Raw genomic sequence first — 16285 nt, 5'->3', positions numbered from 1 at the left:
GTAGCAGTGGTCAGTAACGGTTGGCTACTGACAGAAAGCAACCCAGATAAACTGTTTAAGAACATCTCTTCTCCTCACCCACAGATAGGGTGGCAAAGTTAGCCCATTAATTAACAGGTGCTTGGCCGATGGCGATGCCAGCTGCTACTATTAACAGGGATCTTATGGATAGTGTAGAATACAGATGGTGTACTAGTGGTTAATGTAAAATACAGAGTTTGATCTGATTGGTATTGTACAATAGAGACTGATTTATGGTTAATGTAGAATACAGACCCTGATCTGAGGGCAAGCAGACAGTCCTTACCCTGACATTATAACTATGGTAAAATACAAGTCAAAGTACTAATATGACGGCTAGTGATGTGATCTGATGGTTTGTGTACAATACAGACCCCCAACCCGATGGCCAGTGTACAACACAGAGTCATATCAACTGGCCAGTGTGCAGAACAAACCTCGATGTGATGACCAATGAAAAAAACCAGAACAAAATGTTGGCTAGTGTACAGAGCTAGTATACAATATACATTCTGACCTGATAACTAGTGTATAACACAGACCACAATCTGATGGCTAGTGTAAAATACAGATCCTGGACAATTCAACCTCTGATCTGATTACATGTAGACACAAATCTAATGGCTAGCATATAATACATTACCTGACATTATGGTTAATGTGCAATAAAGATCCCGATCTAATGGCTGTTGTACAATAAAGATCCCAATCCGGTAGCTAGTGCACAATATAGGTCCCAATCTAATGCATAGTATACAATACAGACCTATCTGGTCACAAGTTTACAATAACGATCCTGATCTGATGGCTAGTGTATATAACAGAATGTGATCTGATGCCCCCGATATAAAGTCTGACCCTCTGATATTGCAGTCACTCTCAAATCTGATCTCAATTCTTTTATGGCATGAATGCCGCCCTCTTCAAATGCTGGGCCCGCAGTCTAGGACAATGGCCTTATTCCAAGATGCTGCCAGCGCTTCACTGCCGATGACACAAAATCTACACATCCAAAAACATCGATGCTGCTGGATTTTTATGCCAGCTGATACTTCCTGGTTTCGAGCTGCTGAACTACAAGTTGCAGCAGTCAGGCCACAAGCTCCGCCTACAACCCTGCTGCAGTCCATCTATTTAAACTAGAGATATTCACTGATCCCCGTGTTTTGGTGTTCGATCTGGATTAAGTTTGTGTTTTAGTTTTGGCAAAACCGCCCTCGTGTGTTTTGGTTTTGGATATGTAGTTTTTTTAAAAATTGCTAAAATAGCATAATTTTGCTTTTATTTTGTTTCTCCGTGATCATTAACCTCAATAACACTAATTTCCAGTCATTTCCAGTCAATTTTGACCACCTCACAGGTCACAATATTATATTCATCCACTTTCAGACAAAGACTGCAGCGAGCTGGCTGGATGTTTTGTGCTACCATTTTGTTAAATAAACTTATTTGTATTATTTTGGATATTTGCCTGGGTGATTTTGAACCTAGAATAGGTACCGGGTAGGCCACCTGTGCGGTCGAGAAGGCTACGCTAAACCCGGTATCCTCACATGGTGCAATTCATATGTAAGTTATTGAAAAGGACATGTACAGTTTAACATTATAACAACAATCCTAAAGCGTTCAATATCAGAAATAGAACACAACACAAAACACAAAAAATAAATATAAAAATAAAAAATAAAAACAAAATCAGTCCAATAAATTAGCATGTAAATATCCATAGATATAGGACAATAAAGCCTCGATAAATTGTTTGTGGAAGGGGGTGTCAATAGTACGAATGGTATGTTGTCCAGAGGAGAATATGCAAAACTGTCCCAAAACACCGTGGAGGCTTTATTGAAGATCCTGTGAATATGATGGAAAACTACACTCTGTCCCCGTGATAATTATAACATAGTATACACTTACATATAGGTAGATAACAGCAAGCGACGCTGGAAACAGACAGAAATCAAGGTATAATGTAGCAATAGTACTCAATGCGTTTCGTTCCCTTACGGAACTTCATCAAGGCTCTTGTCAATAAATGTGTTAATAATAATATGTTACTTGTCAATAAAGTTTCATTGTATTAACTACAGTTTCTTGCCTCTCTATGGTTTTGCCGCTCCGACTGGAGAGAGACTTTTTGGAAACCTGTCATCTCAGTCCCATTTGTGGAGTGAAAGATAGACCGCGACCAGGATCATCAGCCCCTTTAATCAATCTTTGGGCACTTACAATTCCAGTCTCGTATATGGGGAGAGAGGGTCCGTGATCCGAGTCACCAACCTCTTCATCCATTACCACATTTGGAATACAACGATTATCACGTGGACAGAGTTATCAACATTTTGAAATCGGATCACTGCATTTGGCAACTGTGCATGATCCTAGGTTTAATTAAGAGCTATGTCATCTATTTCTTTCCAACTGACCCAGATCTCAAGAGATGCAATAAGCTCCTGGTCAGCAAGCTGATAGCTCAAATGGTACATGACACAACGACTCATCCTCCCTCAGTTTCTTTGGCAACTGCTGCGAGGAAAAAACTTAGCTTTCCCAAGACACCCAGTGATGATGCAGATGGGTCAGCAGAGCATTTTTATATTTGGTCTGGTCTAAAAGAATTGCCCAAAAATCGTGACAGCTCTGTTGTAAAATGAACTACAAATTCCATGGGGATGGCCATTACCGGCAATTACATCAAAGTACAGAGACTTCTGTAATGGTGGATACCAGCAGGGATGAATTAGTATTGTGTGAGGATGATACACACACTGATGAGGGTCAGGATGATGACTGTAGATTGTAGGCGGTGGGATTTAGCTGAAGGAAGGGAGCTAGCTGATGCTGGTATGATTGGTAATATTTTGGGTAGAATAGCATGTTGGCAATTTTATGGGGTTTTTTTAAAATAAACTTTCATCCTTTATTAGAGAGGTGTTTTTTACTTTAAAAAGGTACAAGCTTTTGACTTACATTTTTGTTTCCCTGACTTAAAACCACTATGCATTTGAACATAGGTTTTAGCACATGATGTAGAGGGATTAGTATCATTATGACTGAGACTGGAGAGTGTCAAGAACAATGTTACTAAAAACTGTAGAGTGACAAGAACACTGCCACCCCTCCCGTTTCTGTATGAGCTATGTCACAGTAGAATGTCACTGGAGACTTTTAAGAACACTGACAGCCCTATAATTACAATTTCTGTTTCAGCACTGAACCCTGCCACCTCTCCTATGTCTGGATGACCTACAGCACACTAGAATGTGACTGGAGACCTTTAATAACACTGCCAGCCTTATTATTTAAATTTCTGTTTCAGCACTAAACACTGGCACCTCTCCTATTTCTGAGTGAGCTATGGCACAGTAAAATGGCATGGTAGACTTTTAAAAACACTGTTGCTCTATTATTTAAATTTCTGTTTCAGCACTAAACACTGCCACCTCTCCAATTTCTAGGTGAGCTACATCGCTGTAGAATGTCACTGGAGCCTTTGAAGAACATTGCCAGCCCTTTAATTTGTATTTCAGCACTGACATCTGCCACCTATCCTGTCTCTGTGTGAGCTATAATTCTATAAAATGTCACTGCAAGCTTTGAAGAACATTGCGACACCTCCTTTTTCTGTTTTAGATATAACGCTGCCCAACTGCACTGGAAACTGCCAACAAACCTGCTACCCCTTCTGTGTCTCTTTGTGAAATAGCGCTGGATCTCTGTGGAGGGCGGTACTTATAGAATCCAAAACTCGCAAGATCTGATGACGCAATAATGGCGTTTTGCCTCATTTTCACTTCCGAGGGCACATTAAAGTAATGAGCCAACTCATCTCGGTACTCGGATTGGTGAAGTTTGGGTGGGCTTGGTTCTTGGAGAACCAAGCCCGAGTATCTCTAATTTAAACCGACATCAAAGAAGGTCATAATGATCTGGTACTGCTAATGAATTTACAACACCCAAGACCGGTTATCACGGGTCTATATAAACTGATTCCTGGGTTCAGCAGACTTACACTCTATTTAATACGTTCTTTAGAATTGAGCTTCTGCAAACTTCTCTTCTGAACTACCTTCTCTGTGTATGACTTTGGCTTTCTATGACAACCCTCCTGGCTCTGAACCCTTTGGCAACTGGACTATGACTTCTTTATTTCCATTTATAATTGGCGTTACTACAGATTGCTTATCTGGTTCAAATAACTGTGGACTTCAAAGCATCAAAGCTGCAAATACTTTTGTTGCTCGTATTTATGTTATTTCTTTAATAAAAAATACCAGTAAACTATTTAATAATCAATCAGTGTGTCGCCTCTTACATTCGGATCCCCCGGCAAATATTCCAGGATTCTTACAGAATAACTTGGTCCAAAAATAGATTATGTAGCTGCCAATCCTCTGGACCCTTCACCCATTCAGCTTGTTCAAAAGATGCAAGCACAGATTATGAAGTTGCACACATTTTCTATTGGTCCAATAAAAGTAAGAATTATTCTTATCCTTCTTCTTCAAGTGTTGGTGGCAGCTTCTGGTGAACATAACCATATTGTTACTTGTCTCCAGCATAGAATTAAATTTGTTATTGAATACACCTTGGAGTTCCGGAGGTGGGTTTATGATACACATTGGAACACAATCACCAGATGCCATCAATTCCGCTTGGTCCTCTGTGATGAGGTTAAAGATGAACTGGTGTGCATGCATTCACCAGAGGAACCGGGAAATTGTAGATACATTGCTATTAGCGCTCAGTTGACAGAGCGATAGGAGGAAAAAAAATCGTTGCTTAACCACAGACACCTTCTCTTCCTGTTTTCAAAGTTTCCTACCACCCCCAAACCAATCTCTCTATATGAAGACCCCTTAAACAAAGAACAGCCTCAACGCTGTTGCAAAATTCTTTGCATATATTGCATTAGCCCTGAACATTTCCTTCCAGTATGCCTTCTGTGTGGAAAGTTTGGAAATGGGTTGAGAAAAGTCCTGATGCCATATTTCCCTGACCCTTCTATTCCCCTCTAAGAAAGACATTTATACACAACAAAAACACATACGGATATGCACAGTACTGAGATTAAATTAGCGCCATAGTATTCTGCCATAGAATATTATTCACCTCAGAAAATAGCCTGGTGGCTATTATTCTCCTCATTGTTTGCGCACTACCTCACCTGTATTTCATCTATATCACACTGTGACGATTATGTATTATTGTTATTTTCCCTTAATATTCAGTATTAACCTATGCAAGTGTAAATAATCTTTTGAAATTAGCCAGACCCAGGGACAAATGAGCATCTCTGAGGAGTTTTTTTGTATGCAGGGTATGTGGACCTGACCAGTCAAGCAGAATGAGCAGAGGTAAGAACTCAGGCTCTGTTAACATTCCAGATCTCAGGACATCCATAGCTAACTTCAAAAGCCCTGTGACATTCTGGAAATCAATCTGTACTGATTGACAGCTAACCTCCAAAGATCTGTCGATCTGTCTTAGACAATAACGTGTGCATTTTCTTGAGGGGATCTATCTAGAATTGAAATGTACAATTGCTCCCAAAGTGTACTCCTCACAGGCCAAGTCTAGTAAGTAGTGACTCTGGTTTTATTTCCTATTTTATTTCTGAAACTTATTTGTGCAACTTATCTTGTTGTTAACGGTTTTGTAATTAAGCCTTGGAAATATTTTTCGGATTAAATAAATTTAATCTAGCATCTTCTCTGTGATTCTATGTGAACTTGCGTAGCCAAGTAAGGCTCATGCTACATGTACATGTGCATGTGATTTAAATGTGAAACATTAATACATTTTTTGGTGAACGCAAGGATGCCATAGCAAATCATTTGTGGTGGCAGAAAAGGTGTATTCATTGGTAAGTGAGTAAGGTGACTCCAATCATGACCAGCTGTTCAGATTGCTGTATCTGAGTCAGGCTGGGTGTTCTTGACAGGCACCCATTAGTATCTACTGGTTTATGATATTCAAGCTTCACGCTCTGGTTACAGATCTTATTAAATAATAGCTTGGGCCACAGTAGAAACTCATGCAGTTATAAACCAATAGCATACAATCCCAACTGTGCTAGCAAGATGTGAAAATAATAATAGATAAATCAAAACAATAAGAATCAGAGTAAAAAACCAATAGAAAAAGCCAAATAAATTATACAGTGAAAAATAATGATAATAATCAATACTATGTCCAGAAATATACCTTAATTGACCAGGGTGGTGTATGAAAGTGTACCTAAGAGTACATGCAATATAGATACTGAAAAAACAGGATTCAGTGAGTCATGTATACAATAATTATGAAAATATAAAGAAAGTAAGTCTTTCTAATTGACTGTTGAAGACTAAGGGCTAGATTTACTAAGCTGCGGGTTTGAAAAAGTGGAGATGTTGCCTATAACAACCAATCAGATTCTAGCTGTCATTTTGTAGAAGGTACTAAATAAATGAAAGCTAGAATCTGATTGGTTGCTATAGGCAACATCTCCACTTTTTGCAAACCCGCAGCTTAGTAAATCTAGCCCTAAGACTAAAACCAGACTAAGATATAACTTGATATTATTTTACCTGAACAGCCGACTTCCGCATCACATGACCATTCAGAGAACGGAGGATTAGGGTCTGCATCATAAGGTCTCCCTCCTTTCTCCTCCTTTTTTATAGCAAGGAAGGAATTTTTAGGCAAGGTGTTATTGCTCATTAGATCAGTCGTGGGTGGTCACAGGTGCGCCCCGTAAGGTGTGTGGGGGGAGTTCTGGAGAATATTTTGTGTGGAGACACAGTGAATTGATAGATTTGTTTGCTATAGCTTGTAACACTGTTTATTTTACATTATAAGGCCTGCTATTTTATTATACACTGGTGTCTCTTTGATTAAATGTAGAGTTTTAACATATTAATGAGATTAAGGATAATATGCAGCACTGAATATGACTCCTTTACCTGAAATAAAATGACCATCGCCATCTAGTGGCCATAAATCTATTTGTCAGTCTACAGGTCCAAACATTTACTGAATTTTGAAGTGAATATAAGTGGTGGACTGAAGCACTTTATTTTAGGACTCAGTTTGCCCTCTCATAGGATCTGCAGTCAGTTAATTTTATACTGAGCTGCTAAGGAGGATACAATGAGCCTTTGAATTGTAAATGGATCAAATCTGCATCTATTGTGTTCTTGCTTCCAAGTCTGGGGCTCATAGCCGCGCAAAATCACGCTATACTGGCCCCAACCGCAGCTGCTCAATGCCGCTGTTTGCTGCATAATACAGCAGGGATGGGGCCAGGATAACTGTGAAAGGTGGGAAGGATGTCGATGGATGCATTGCTCTCCAAAGAGTCCGGGAGAACTACTAGAAATTTGGGAGTCTTCCCGAATATTCCATTACACTAGGCAAAAAGCAAACTACTATTGTTTGTTTTTAACATTTTTAGAATATGAGCCACTTTATTAATCCATGTGACCTCCATGGACCCTTCTTCAAGTTGTTTTAGGATTTTATAACTCAACATAAAAGTGAGTTCATTTAATTTAACCTTAGACAGTAGTGATATTTATTTATCAGGAGTGATATTGCCGCTGATCATTAATCGCCAAAATTTACCAAAACAAATATAGTCGAGGCAGCTAGGTGATGCTACAAAACTGGCCCAGAACCTTTCTTCAAGTTGATGTGTTGGAAGCAGGAAAAATTGGCAAGCATAAGGATCTGAGCGACATTGACAAGGACAAAATTGTGAAAGCTTGACAACTGGGTCAAAACATCTCCAAAACGGCAGGTCATGTGGGGTGTTCCAGCTATGCAGTGGTTAGTACCTACCAAAAGTGGTCCAAGGAAGTACAACCGCTGAACCTGCGAAAGGGTTATGGGCGCCCAAGACTAATAGTAGCTGATCTGGCCCAAATCCCACAGAAGAGCTATTGTAGCAAAAATTGCTGACAAAGTTAATGCTGACTATGATAGAAAGGTGTCACAACAAATAGTGCATTGCAGGTAGCTGCCTATGGAGCTGCATTGCTGCAGACTGGTTAGAGTGTCCATGCTGACCTCTGTCCACTGCAAAGTGCCTACAATGGGCATGTCAGCATCAGAACTAAACCATGAAACATTGGAAGAAAAAATCAATGTGGACGGCTGGGTGTGCGTCGTTTACCTGGGGGGATATGGTACTAGCATGCACTATGGAAATAAGACAAGCCCACGGAGGTAGTGTGATGCCCTCGGCAATGCTCGGGAAACCTTGGCTCCTGGCATTCATGTAGATGTTCCTTTAACACGTACCACCTACCTAAACATTGTTGCAGACCAAGTACATTCTTTTATTGCAACGGTATTCCCTGATGGCAGTGGCCTCTTTCAGCAGGACAATGCACTCTGCCACACTGCAAAATTTGAGGAATGGTTTGTGGAACATGACAAAGAGTGCAAGGTGTTAACTTGGCCTCCAAATTCCTCAGGTCTCAAAAACAAGCTAGAGTCATGGAGGTTCCACCTCGCAACTTACAAGACTTAAAGGATCTGCTACTAACATCTTGGTGCCAGATACCACAGGGCACCTTCAGAGGTCTTGTAAAGTCCATGCCTCGACGGGTCAGAGCTGGTTTTGCGGCACGAGGGGGGACCTACACAATATTAGGCAGGTGTTTTTAATTTTGTGGCTGATTGTTGTATATATGGAGAAATCTTAAGGAAGAAATAAGTAATTTTACACCATATTCTTTTTTAAAAAATGATTTAGGATGTAAAACTATCCTTTCTTCATTCTCATATTCTCTGCGCTCGGTTAGATCTTATTATTCTCTATTCTCCTCTGACAGGATCACTTCCTACTTTTTGGTGGGAAATAAAATGATAAATTGTCTTTACTCATTAGCAGAAGAAGGGGGTGGGTTTAAGAAACATGGTGATACAACATGATAGGGTATGATAGTTAAACATGACAATGTATCCTCTTTTATCAAATAACCCCATATGAACTATACCTTGTAACAAGGGGACACAAGACAGATATTTGAACATTGCTTAGAATATGCATCCGGGAATTGTGCAATTGACTCATTATTTCAACTCTATCGGTCTGGGGAATTGTCTTGATCCAGTACTCACCTGAGCCTATATGACATGTGTGGGACAAAGGGTTAATCAAAAATAACCACCAGGTCTGTTTAAAAATATTTAAAACTTTCCCTGTCCATCCCCCACACTTACTTTTCCTTACCAAGGGCTTTTGTCAAGAGCTGACACTCTTAGGAAGCCTTCGGTTCTCCCTTTAAACTAACCTATCACAATTTACTTTCATCAGAGTTATCATAAACCAAATGATTTTCTCTATTTCAACTATGTAGCATTTTAAAACCAAGCTGTCTGACATGTGAATTGGTAAGAACATAGAGACCTGAACTTATTGGGCCTGATTCATCATTGGACGTAAATGGCGATTTTGTGTATATGACTTGCAAAATTACCCTGCAAATGCCCAGAACCGGACTATGCGCCACAGAATGCAGAAATGTTCAGTTTATCTTCGAGCACAAAGAACACTTACTACAGCCTACGATTTCAGGGAGGAATGGGGAGGGGAAGGGGCGTTTGGTTGTAGTCAATGAAGAGTAAGAGCGTGCCAAACTCTAGCGCACACAGCAGTGACCGATTCAATTACCGGGGATCACTCAGCTACTTATTTTCCAGCTATATCTCTTGCTCCAGCTACAGGTCTGGTGTAGGCGCCGCTTACTAATGATGACGGCTGTGTATGTATGCTATAACAGGTGTGTGCAATCATTAGAAACTAACAATTTATTTCATGTACAGTAGACATAAATAAACATAAATAACATCGTAATAAATGTATTTCATGGGGGGGCCCTTTTCTTAAAAAAAAAAATTTGTATGCGTTCTTTCAAGAATTTATATCCCACATAGGTATTGGAGGTATTCTGCAATGTCTGGTGTAGTAGAGCAGAGCAGACCTACACCCGTATTCATCACCACAAATATCTTCAGATCCATTGCTTGCTGAATTCAAGCATGTGCAGGGTTCTGAAATAAATGCACATTGCGCTCAGTAATTGACTCACAAAAGTTAAGCATATATTAGATTTACAGGGCATTTTAAATATACTTCAGGTACCCACAGCCCCCTTCCTGTGATGTCAGACCTACAAGTCTGTGTAAATGTAAATTAGCTTTTATGATCTCTTCTCTAACACCTTTCAAGTCAGGTTTTCTTTACACTGGCCTAACTTGTCACCAGAATATCCTACAAAGATATTACCTCCACACAACAGCTCATAAGTGTCCCTTCATTTACATATCACACATGACTCCTGTGAGTATGATATTTGAGAAAATATGACATTTTCCGGTGTCCAGTTGAGATGTCCTGAGATATCACAAAATCACCAAGAACGTGAGGGATCTTTTTTGGGATAATATTGATATAACCTTAGAGATTTCAAGGGCTTTAGCTTTTATGCCCCATGCCATAAATTGGTATTGGGTATTCATTTGTAACTACGTGTCTGGAACTCTCTTTCAAAAACACCTAGTTTGTAGAGCAGAAGAGTTTAAATATCAAATCGATGAGATAAACTAATTTAGTCTCCACCTTAAACCTTGGCTGGACACACAGTTCTTCTAAGCCACACTGTGATAATATTGTGAATTAATTGACAAACACATATTTGCACTTTTATATGACTAGAACTTAGCTTACATATGAGAGGAATTAATTATTGAGTTTATTACACTTAAGCTATATATACCTGTTACTTCAAATCCAGGGATCCATTACTGTAATATCGGTCGGTGTAATACTATTTTTATTGCAGGTCTGTAAATGAATGAGCTATATACAAGTTGGTTGTATAAACGTCATCTCATATCATAACATTCCTGCATCAGTCTGACATGAGCCTCACGTTATTGCTGTTTTGTTTTTATACAGGGTGAAAAACACTTCTCTGAGCAAATATTCAACCCATTCTCCAATGCATTAGAGAATGACATGCAAAATTGGCGTGGGTAAGCCCCCTCTAAAGTTGCTGCTTCAAGAAACGCACAGTGATGCTTCATTAGGGTCGGTGGAAGTATGGAATCTGTAGCTAAAGGTTCACAGAGTTGTTATTTTAATGCCGTTATGAGAGGTCATCTACAAGCGTCTGATACACCCTGAGAAATCAGAACTTGTCCTCGATTTATGACTAGGTGTCCGCCAAAGCACATGGGTTTCTAGAGCAAAATACTGGCAATTGCAGGAGAGCATTAGATTATAATGTCAGAGTTGAGGTATTGGGTGGAGTTAGAGAGTTCCTTGTGAGGTACGGATTAGGCGCAATGATGTCCATAGATTATTGAACTGAAATAAAGGTATAGAGAAGGCACATTTGCATTTGCAGGGGCCTTGCTTCCTTTACACTCCACAAAAGAACTTGAGTTTTGTCCCCGGCTCTCGACAATGTGCAACGCTTTGTAAAGTACATTGTCCATGCTCGCATACTTAAATTACCCACTTAACAGCACCGATAACAGCGTCGCGGTTGGCAGTGACGTTATCAAGTCGCGGCGACTTCTTCACTCACCGCGTTTGGTTCCAGTCGCTTGGCACATCAGTCGTCCTGGAGCCTCGTTGGGATGGAGCCCTCCAGTGTGAAAACGTCGGGGTAAGTCTTGTCAGAATAATCAGCATCATTATTCCATACCCCACCCATAGTGCTTACCTGCTGTGAGGAGGTCAGGCGCATTACCCAAATCATGTCAAGCCCTTTCCACCACACCATACACCTGTATAATGTGTTTGCTGAGGTGGTGGGACCTTGACGATGTGATTGTGCGAGTTCCCATCTCACCTGCTGGGAGTCTGTTTAATGGCTCGATTAGAAAGTTTTAGGTAGTATAGTATATTTTTAAAATTATATTTTTCTCTCTGTTTACCTTATTATTTTTCTTGCCATTGACGTGTATGGTGCCACAGTGCTCCACACCTTCAGACAATTGTTTCTTGTTTGGGAAATCCTCTTGTGTATAACTATGCTTCCTCCTTGAACTCTGTTACTACTCTTCATATAACTAAATGTTTCATCCAGAACTCATTTTCTCTCTACATGGGGCTGAAGTAGGGACATCTTCTCACTTATGCTTCTAGCAGACCTGACCAACAGAAGTACCTTCATCTTGTGAAGAAGGGTCTAGATGACTTTTCTGGTACAGTACTGGGCACTGGCCATCTGAGTCCTTGTCTTCTAGAGGGTGACTGTGAGGGTAGAATTTGATATATAAATGGGAAAGAGCTGTATCCATCTAGAAGAGAGTTCCAGCTGTTTTAAGGAAACAGACACTAAGAGGTATTGTGAAATATTGGTACTTCTGTTTGCATTTGTTATATTCATTCATCCATTTTAACCTTTGTATAATATTAAGAAAAACAGGATTTTTACACCAATATTAAATCCTTTTCTCTGAATTCATTGCAGGACACTGAGATTATGATGGGTATAGAGGCACCAATGAAGACAAAGACATGGATTCAAGAGAAAAGATTCTACAGAAGTATAAAAAAAACATTTCCTCATTCATCCAGTTGGGTGACACTGAGCCTCTGGGGACATCCCAATGCTGCCCGTCCGGGTGGGTATACTTGCAGAGTCCAGGGGCTGGCTGGCAAAGTTTAGCTTGGGGAGGGGGGGGGGGAATTGAGCTCAGTATCCTATTAGGAACATTTTAACAGGAAAAAAAATAGAGGTAGCCCAGTGACTCAGCCAATGGTAGTCCACTATGAGACCAGCCCGGGCCAGCCCCTTGCACAGTTGCAGTGCACCACACTTGCCAACCAGAATTGGCATCCTAAAGTGCAAAAATATTGAACTATGAATTCTGTGAATGTATGAACTGAGGACCATGTAGCTCCCCCCACCTAGCTACTAGCTGAAGCCCAGCGCTGTTCCCAAAGTGCTCCCTGATAGAACGCACATGTAAATGTAAGAAACAGGTTTTCCTGCTCCAATATAAGCATCAGGAATCACAGAAGTGATCCAGCTAACTATAGTCTGCTTTGATGAAAGATAATCCCTTTAGAGGTATCATACAAGACCAGAAGATCATCACTCTTCCTACACTAAAGTGTACTTCTGACCTATATCCTGACCACAACCAGCAAGAGAAGAGTTCTCTCTTCTTCCAAAGTCTGATACTGATGATTCTAACCCATTGCCGGAATCACAATGTCTTGACTTAAGAGGAACCTAGAACCACCTAGCCTGAAAATATTGATTTGTACAAAGTACAGCCTCATACTCATGCATTTACAAGCCAGAACCCCTGTTCAGACACCCTCCACCCTGTGAAAATGAGATCTGCAGAATACAGTGGTTAAAAGGAAGCCTGCTGCAAAGCCCTCAATGCTAAATTTAAATCCCAAGACTTGCAAAGAAGGACTAAATTGTGGTCTTAAATGCATCACCCCCCGCAAGAAGTTCTGCACCTTCAGTAAAAGTACCAGTCTTTTCTGAAGGAAATAGTGCAGAGATCTGAACCACGAGCAAACTTTTTACAATCATAATCCTGAAAGAGGGAAAGTAAGCAAGCAAACTTAGAAGACATTGTTCGGAAAATCTCATTTACACATCAAGAAGCATAGGTATACCAAACCCTATGATAATTATTAGCCGAAACTGGATTTCAGGCCCTGAACCCCTAATTTCAAGAATCACGGCTTCAAAAGCCACACCGTTAAAGCCAGTAGAGCTATGACCAAAAGAAAAACAGTCCCAAGTTAGCAGATTGTACCTAGAGGAAGACACCACAGCATGCCAACCTGCGGCTGGATAATGTCCATGTCCAGTCTGTTGCTACCAACAGCACCCGTACCTTTTCTCTTTAGAGAACCTACGGTAGACTTACCGCCAATGGGAACAGAAAAATTAAATGGTAATCTCACTGAACCATCATGGCATTGACAAGAAACACCTGCCGATCCTTGATCTTTCACCAAAAACACTCCACCTTGTGATGCTGCTAAGATGCAGTCAAGTCAAAGACCATCTGACATCCATCCACAGTCGATGGCTTGATTGAAGGGCTACTCTCCTAAGTGCAGGGCATGCCTGCTAAGATCATTGACCTCCCAGTTCTTCACCCCTGGAATAAACAATATCCATATATGTTCTGTCCCACGCATGATCTAGGTTTTGCATTGCACGGAGACTCTTTGTGTCTCCCTGGTGGTTATAGTACACCACCACAGTGGCTTAATCTGATGACTTCAATGGGTATATGGGTGGTCTTGCTCCTTCATTCTCTCCCCACCAAGCAGAATTTCTTATATCCTTTGTCCTTCCACTTTAACATCAAAATGTACACTTGTGTCAAGCTGATGTCCAACACTTCTCTGGTGAAGAATAGTTCTTTCCTGCTTTCCCGACCCCTATCTACTGCTGACCCACCCTGTATCCAAGACAAGAGAAGTTATCGCTCAACTAGAGTGATAAACCCTGCCCTCAGTTCTAGGACATTAATTAGGAGACTTGCCTGAGACACAAACCTAAACCAGAGAATTACCTTCACCCAACGCTGGAGGCTGGTGTCTGTTAACACAATTGTTCAATTCCCTGTGACAAAGGTAAGTCCCCCGACTTTCAACCACCAGAGTAACGATCAACGTATCCTTGTAGACCGATATACTGTACAGTCATAATCAAAAGTTTTGAGAATGACACAAGTATTGATTTTCACAAAATTTGCTGCTTCAGTGTTTTTAGACCTTTATGTCAGATGTTGTTATGGTATACTGAAGTAAAAATACAAGCATTTCTTTTTGAAGACCTCATCAATGCTTGAAGTTTGTCAGAAATTGTGGGTTTTTGTTTGTCCACCTGCCTCTTGAGGATTGACCACAAGTTCTCAATGGGATTAAGGTCTGGGGAGTTTCCTATCCATGGATCCAAAATTTCAATGTTATAATCCCGAGCCACTTAATTATCACTTTTGCCTTATGTCAAGGTGCTCCATCATGCCGGAAAAGGCATTGTTCGTCACCAAACTCTTCTTGGATGTTTGGGAGAAGTTGCTCTTGGAGTATGTTTTGGTACCATTCTTTATTCATGGCTGTGTTCTTAGGCAGAATTGTGAATGAACCTACTCCCTTGACTGAGAAGCAACCCCACATATGAATGGTCTCAGGATGCTATACTGTTGGCATGACACAGGACTGATGATAGCGCTCACCTTTCATTCTCCGGACAAGCGTTTTTCCAGATTCCCCAAACAATCTGAAAGGGGATTCATCGGAGAAAATGACTTTACCCCAGTTCTCAGCAGTCCAATCCCTGTACTTTGTGCAGAATATCAGTCTGTCCCTGATGGTTTTCTTGGAGAGAAGTGACTTCTTTGCTGGCCTTTTTCTCACCAGGCCATAGTGGAATAGTCTTTGCCTCACCTGCCTGCAGCCATTCCTGAGCAAACTCTGCACTGGTGGTGGCCCGATCCTGCAGCTGAATCAACTTTAGGAGACAGTCCTGGTGCTTGCTGGATGTTCTTGGCACCCTGAAGCTTTCTTCACAATTATTGAACCTCTCTTCTTAAAGTTCTTGATGATCCGATAAATGGTTGATTTAGGTGCAATCTTACTAGCAGCAATATCCTTGCCTGTGAAGCCCTTTTTGTGTAAAGCAATGATGTCTGCACGTTTCCTTGCAGGTAACCATGGTTAACAGAGGAAGAACAATGATTTCAAGCACCACCCTCCTTTTAAAGTTTCCGGTCTGTTATTCTAACTCAATCAGCATGAGAGTGATTTCCAGCCTTGTCCTTGCCAACACTCTCACCTGTGTTAACAAGAGAATCACTGACTTGATGTCAGCTGGTCCTTTTGTGGCAGGGCTGAAATGCAGTGGAAATGTTGTTTTTGGGATAAAGTTCATTGTCATGGCAAAGAGGAACTTTGAAATTAATTACAATTCATCTGATCACTCTTCATGACATTCTGTAGTATATGCAAATTGCCATCATAAAAACTGAGACAGCAGACTTTGTGAAAAATAATATTTGTATCGTTCTCAAAACTTTTGCCCATGACTGTAGTGCACTTAGGTGAAAACTAGACTTGTCCCATTTGAGATAAGTTCAAACTGGAAGACCCTAGGGTGAAGCAGTGCAAACTGCATGGCCTCAAAGACGGAAACCATCTACCTCATGACCTTCATACAGAACAGGGAAGACATCTGTCTGCAAGCCAATAGACACCATACCAGTCAGTGTAACAAGT

Source organism: Mixophyes fleayi, chromosome 3 (genome assembly GCF_038048845.1).
Source record: "Mixophyes fleayi isolate aMixFle1 chromosome 3, aMixFle1.hap1, whole genome shotgun sequence".
Lineage (NCBI taxonomy): Eukaryota > Metazoa > Chordata > Amphibia > Anura > Limnodynastidae > Mixophyes > Mixophyes fleayi.
The sequence above is the reverse complement of the archived record's forward strand: the minus strand, read 5'-3'. Positions refer to the sequence as shown.